Here is a 6,984-nt window from a genome sequence, read left to right on the forward strand (position 1 = left end):
AGCAACTGAGAGGAAAGCAGCACCACTCTTTCTCTACCTTGGGCTACGTTTATAGGGTCCAGTCCTTTCACATCCCCTGGTTCCCACTAACAATCCTTTTTTTTTTTTTTTTTGAGATAGGGTCTCACTCTGTTGCCCAGGCTGGAGTGCAGTGGTGCAATCGCAGCTCACTGCAGCCTTGACCTACTGGGCCCAAGCCATCCTCCCAGCTTAGCCCCTCCAATAGTTGGGACTACAGGCATGTGCCCCTATGCCTGGCTAATTTTTGTATTTTATGTAGAGATGAGGTTTCGCCATGTTGCCCAGGCTGGTCTTGAACTCCTGAGCTCAAGTGATCCACCCACCTTGGCCTTCCAAAGTGCTGGGATTATAGGTGTGAGCCACTGTGCCCTGTCTGGTTCTTAACAATCTTTAATGTCGATGGGGGAAATAAGAGATTTGGTCCTCGTTTCTCCAAGTTTGGCCCTCAGACTAACAGCTCTCCACCACCTGGGAGCTTGTTAGAAATATAGGCTTGTTGTGACACATTGAGGATGAAAAATAAAATTTTAAAAAGATAATAATACTAATAATAAAATGAAATGCAGGCTCTCAGGCCCTACCCTAGTCCCACAGTATCAGAATCTTCTTTTTAACAGGCTTGCCAGGTGATTTGTATGTACCTTCAAGTCTGAGAGGCACTGGTCTGGATGGAAACTTTTATTTACAATTTCTACTCCATCTCTAGGATCCCTGATAGTCCCAAGGAGGAGAGACTGAGAAGCAAACGGCGCATAACGGGGTTAACGTCATCTCCTTGACAGCAACTAGCAGGTCATGCTGGAAGCTGTGGGCTCTAAAATCCCAAGGCAGAGGAGAAGGAAGCTGAAACCAGTGGAACCATTGGCCAGCCTCGGGGCCAAAGATAACTGGGGATGGAGCAGTTTTTTGTATGGCCCCACCCTCCAGTCAGGCAGAGGCCAACCTTATAACCTTATTGGTACAAACTAAAGAAGAGGCTTCTACTACTATTTTCGTAAGAAATCAGTTGGAAACCTTTCCACAGGGTCAAAACAAATTTAGAGCAGTGCTTCTCAACTTTAATGCATGGAAGGACGACTTGGGGTGAATTGCAAAAACCCAGTGCCTGAGCACCACCTACAAGATTCCGATTTAATCAGTTTGAAATGGGGTAGAGAATTGCATTTAAAAAAATCTCCCCATGTCTGCAGCCCAGGCATGGCCAGTGTGGGCAGAGCACCCCAGCCCTGGGAGCGCCCCGGTGGAGCGGGTTGCTTGGCACAGAGGAGTCAACTGGGCCTGTGGTGGTGGGTGAGGGGCCAGGCTGGAGCTGTGGTGGCAGAGCTGCGGGGTCCTTCATGAAGAGAGATTTGGGGGCACTTCTATCTCCTCTGCACAGTTGATAGTTTGGGTAGTGAAGACATGGCTGACAGTGTCAAAACCTTTCTCCAGGACCTTCCCAGGGGAGTCAAAGACTCCATCTGGGGTATTTGTACCATCTCCAGCTAGATGCTCCAATCCAGCAAAAGAGAAGAGCAGCGTGGAAGAAGGGCAAGCAGTGGTCTGGCACAGAGAATACCCCAGGATATAGAGTGGGAGCAAGAGAATGAGCCAGCAAGTGTAGTAGAATTTTCCAGTGTTGCATTTGGGATGATGGAGTGCTCTGGTTCAGTCTACTGTTGCTTTATCGAGTGTTTATTCCTGGGCTTCAGTGAGTAACAGAGTGAATTACTTATGATCCATCACTGTGTGGAGATGCTTGGTCATGGCTGGAATTTTTCCTCATATAAATTTCCAGGGCTTTTTGGGTGCTCCCCTTGTTCATGCCTAGCCAAGTTGTGAATGCCATTTGATTCCAAGATACAGCTGACCTGGCATTTGAAGCATCAGGGAGGAAGCCTCACCCATTCCCTAGTGTCCACAAAATAACTGCTGCCATGCTCTCCACTCTTTTGCTGCAGGCTCTTTTCCCCATTCAGGGAATGTCTGTGAGTCTCTTTCCCACCCATCTTGTTGGTCAGCTGGTTACTCTCCAGCATTTTTCTCGTCTTGACTCATTCTACTGCTTCAAATATGGTTGGTTCAATAAAGGAATTGAAATGTACCAGCGGTTGTCTAACTTAGAGAGGAACTCGCTTTACTACTTTGGGTGTGGTTTGCCGTTGGCTTTTCTCACAGCAATGCAGTCATCATATATTATCCATGACTCTCTTTTCTCTATCCTCTTTCCTTTGTTCATTATCAGTGCAATAAGGCAAAGATCCCCAGCAAAACATGCCTCTTCGAGTTGCATCTCTCCTTCTTGGTGGTCTTCTTAAGCAACAGACTCTTCCACAAGACAGTCTCACCTGCAGTCTGCCTTGAGCAGCTCAACCTCTGCAGAGAAGTTCCCTTCACCACATATATCTCCACCTAAACTGAAGGCTACTGCAGGCCTGAGTCACCTGCCATTAAGGGGATGGGTGGGATTGGAAGGAGGCTTTTTTCCCAGTTCACCTCCCCCTGCCAGGGAAGGCACGATTCATTCTGCCAAGGGCCCTCTGCATAACCCCTATCTGAGGAATTGAAATTTTTTATCTCTGGTGCACATAAGGCAGAATCTTCCTGACACCAGTGTGTGGATTTTTAACATCACTGAGAGTTGAAAGGACCACCGTTTTTTTAGTGTTTTTTTTTTTTTTTCTTTTTTCTACAGCTATTTTTTTAGCATTTGCCAGTCCCTATGACTGGACAGATTTGAATATTTTGTTTTTCTCCCTGTGCCATTTACCTTCCCACCTTTCTTTCCTGCCTTCTACCACCCTTGGGTGAATGAAATTTGTAATTCCAGCTGTTGCATTTTGTGGATTTGTTATCTTTGTTGTTTTTCTGTGAAGCACAAACACTGGATGTGGGAGGTAAAGTGTCCCAGTTGCTCCTGATCACTCCCTTTATAGCCATCACTGTCTTGTTTCTTGTAACTCAAGTTAGGTTTTAGTCCCTCTTGCTGCACTGCCAAAAAAAAAAAAAAAAGGTCTGAAGAGATGGGACAGGAAGAAAGACCTCACAGCCAGATCTTCAGACCGTCTGGGTTTTAAGGAGTGATTTTCTTTCTTCCCTTTGAAGGAGAAAAAGCTATTTTCACTGCTACATTTAAACTCCCCCAACTCGGCGGAGGTACCAATTCTGGAAAAGTGCCGCTGCAACACAATGCTCAGAGAGCCTGAACTTTTCAACTCTGTTGCAGGGTGTGGGGTAGAAATTTACTATTGGCCACTGCTGGGTCTGTTTCATGTTTCAGAGGAATATTAGGTGCTACAAAGAGGAACTGAACGGGTAAAATTTTTAAACTAATTAAACCTGTGATTGGTTGGTGTTTTCCCGTCATTTTAAGAGACTAAATATGGGGGGCAGATGTCAAAATACTTGTACAATTTCAAAATGTCACAATTAAATGTGAGCTGGTTACACATACACATATTTTCCCAGTGTTTCTAAATGCAGCTAAGGTTGAACTACCAATTTAGAGGTCTCTGGAGTGGTTCTGCAAGCATGGTGCCCCAAACTGCTGTGTCACCTGGGAACCAGTGATAAATGCAAATTCTCAGGTCCCTCCGTAGACCTACTCAATCATAAATGTAAAAATGGGGTCCAGTGATTAAGGTTTTAACACGCTCTCCAGATAAGACTAATGTGTTTCCAAAGCATGTCATAAAGGCCAAAGAAACACACACAGGATGCAACTTGAAGGTCCCTTTTGTGGATTCCTGTAATAACCTACATGCGTTATTGAAACCCGATGTTTAGATTCATGTACCTGATGTGCAGTAAGCCAAACACTGACACATCAGCACTTAGGAGCAGAGAAGGATTTATTTAGTTTGGCCAAAGCGAGTGGATGAGAGACCCTCCCTTACTTCATTACCAAGTCTTATGTTCAAAGACTTCCCTTTGAACATAACTGGTGGCTCTTCTGAGTAAAGTAGGTATGCAGGAGGTGGAATGCCCAACAATCAAAGCTGTTTGCATCTCTTGGCCTGATCAAACTTCTGGATATCATCAAGAAGGTCTGCATCACCTAAGACTCATTGTGATTTATTTACTGTCACGTGTGTCCGTCTAGAAGACCATCTGAACAGGCTTAGTGTGGGCAACAAAGCTGTTTATTCACTTGGGTGTAAGTGAACTGAGTCCAAAAAGAGAGTCAGCAAAGGGAGATAGGAGAGGGGCAGCTTTGCAGGACTTTGGTAGGCAGTGGAAAGTTACAGTTGAAGGTGGTCATCTGTTGTCAGCAGGGGAGGGGTCACACGGGGCATGGTGGGGAGATCATGAGATCCATGGTCCTGCAGAAGAATGTCATAGGGTCAATTGATCAGTTAGGGTAGGGCAGGAACAAGTCATAATGGCAGAATGTCGTAAGGTTGGTTAATCAGTTAAGGCAGAAACTGGCTGTTTCACTTCTTTTGTGGTTTCTCGGCTGCTCCAGACTTCTTGGCTCCCGCAGGCTGTCTAGATGTATATGTGCAGGTCACAGGGGTTACAATGGCTTAGCTCCAGCTCAGAGACCTGACATTTATTTGTTTGTTTATTTTTAGAGACAGGGTCTCACTCTGTCACACAGGCTGGAGAGTAGTGGTGGAATCATAACTTATTGCAGTCTGCAACTCCTAGGCTCAGGTGATCCTCCTGAGTAGCTGGAGCTACAGCACATCCAGCTAATTCTTTGAATTTTTTTTTTTTTTTTGTAGGGAGGGTCTTCCTCTGTTGCTCAGGCTGGCCTCAAACTCCTGGGCTCAAGCAATCCTCTTGTGTTGTCAGCCACCCAGAGTGCTGGGATTAGAGATGTGAGCCACGTGCCTGGTCTCCTTGTTCTTTAAAAGAAAAACAAGGCCAGGCGTGGTGGCTCACGCCTATAATCCCAGAACTTTGGGAGGCAGAGGCAGGCGGATCATGAGGTCAGGAGTTTGACACCAGTCTGACCAACATGGTGAAACCCCGTCTCTACTAAATATACAAAAGTTAGCTGGGCATGGTTGTGGGCGCCTGTAATCCCAGCTACTCGGGAGGCTGAGGTAGGAGAATCGCTTAAACCCAGGAGGCAGCTGCAGTGAGTCAAGATAGTGCCACTGTACTCCAGCCTAGGCAATAAGAGCGAAACTCTTTCTCAAAAAAAAAAAAAAAAGAATTTGCTTGCCTGGCGTGGTGGCTCATGCCTGTAATCCCAGCACTTTGGGAGGCTGAGGCGGGCACATCATGAAGTCAAGAGATCAAGACCATCCTGGCCAACATGGTGAAACCCTGTCTCTACTAAAAATACAGAAATTAGCTGGGTGTGGTGGCATGCACCTGTAGTCTCAGCTACTCGGGAGGCTGAGGCAGGAGAATCGCTTGAACCTATGAGGTGGAGGTTGCAGTGAGCCAAGATCACACCACGGCACTCCAGCCTGGCGACAGAGGAAGGCTCTGTCTCAAAACAAAACAAAACAAAACAAAAAAAAAGCATTTGTGTTTTTATATTATGTTTATGTTACAAGCAGTACCTTCAGCAGAACCAGCCGCACGCTTATGCTGGGAATATCAGTGGTGTGTGTATTTGTTAATGGCTGCCAGTGTTGAAATGATACTTTGCTGTGACCCCCACTTCAGGGGTATGGACTGCTATGTCTGTTGGGGGAGGAATGGAACAACGAAGCAAGTAGCCTAATATTCAAACTATAACTGGGGATAGATGCCCGTTTCTGGTCCCTGTCAATCTAAGAGGAATGTTGACAAAAGAAAGTGTAACCAAAAGAGACTTACCAGGCCTGGACAGGATGCATGAGAAAAAAGTTTGTATCTTGCAATTTCACTAGTGTGTGTCTAGGTACAGATTTATATTTATTTATCCTGTTTAGGATTTATTGGGCTTTCTAAATCTAAGGATTTTGGTTTTTCAATAATTTTGGAAAATTAACAGCTATTCTATCTTTGAATACGTGTGGTTAATTTTTTTCTTTTCTGGAACTCCTAATAGCTGTAGGCAAAACCTTGTAATTTCTTCCTCTATGTCTCTAAGACTCTTTCATATTTTCTTTGTGTGTGTGTGAACCTATGGATTCTACTGAAACTTTCATATTTTAAATCTCTACATCTCTGTACAGGAGAGTTTTCAGGTCATCTAATATGCAAAATTACTTGAAACAGAAGTCCTGCCCACAACTGTTGATTGGTTTAGAAATGGGCACGCAACTTCAACTGACCAACTAAAGCCTTTTCCTGAGATTGTTTTGAATTAGAACTAAAGGCAAAGCTATTAGATGTGTTCTAACTGACTTTCTAGTCTCTGGTTTCAGGGATTTCTAAGATCCAGCTGCACCCCTGCTGTTCAAGTGTTTATGTAAGATACTTCCCCTTTTGCTCCAACTAGTTTGATCTGTGGCTCTTACGTATGATGAAGAGAGCCCTAATTAATGCATAGGATTATTTCAAAATTTCCAAGTACCATTTCAGAGAGGGCGTGAGGAACTGCAGACTAAGGATGATGTGGGAAATTTGACAGATTTTTTAAAACTTTGTATATTCATTATCTATGTGTTGCTACAAAACAAATTATACCCAAAGTTATGGCTTAAACAACAAACATTTCCTGTATCACCGTTTCTGTGGGTCAGGCATTCAGGATTAGCTTAGCTGATTTGTTCTTGCTCAAAGTCTGTCCTGAGATTTTAACTGTGATGTTGACCGGGGCTGTCATCATTTAAAGGCTTGCCTGGCACTGGAGGAGCCACTTCCAAAATGGTTCACTAATGTGACTGTTGAAGTGGGGCCTAAGTTCCTCGCTAGCTCTTGGCAGGAGTCCTCAGTCTCTTGCCACATGGGCCTTCCATGATGCTGCTTAAGTGTTATCAAGGCATGGCAGCTAGCATCCTTTAATGTGAGTGATCTCAGAAACAGAGGACAAAGGAAGCCATAGACATTTTTATAACCTAGTCTTGGAAGTGACCTATTATCACTTCTGCCTTATTC

The 6,984-nt window shown here is 44.6% G+C and overlaps 1 pseudogene; it reads left to right on the forward strand.

Annotated features, from left to right (window-relative positions):
- The first annotated feature begins 311 nt into the window (after window positions 1-311).
- Window positions 312-4,723, forward strand: LOC101024513 (annotated as a pseudogene).
- The last annotated feature ends 2,261 nt before the right edge of the window (window positions 4,724-6,984 follow it).

The sequence above is a fragment of the Papio anubis genome, chromosome 2, assembly GCF_008728515.1.
Source record: "Papio anubis isolate 15944 chromosome 2, Panubis1.0, whole genome shotgun sequence".
Taxonomy (NCBI): domain Eukaryota; kingdom Metazoa; phylum Chordata; class Mammalia; order Primates; family Cercopithecidae; genus Papio; species Papio anubis.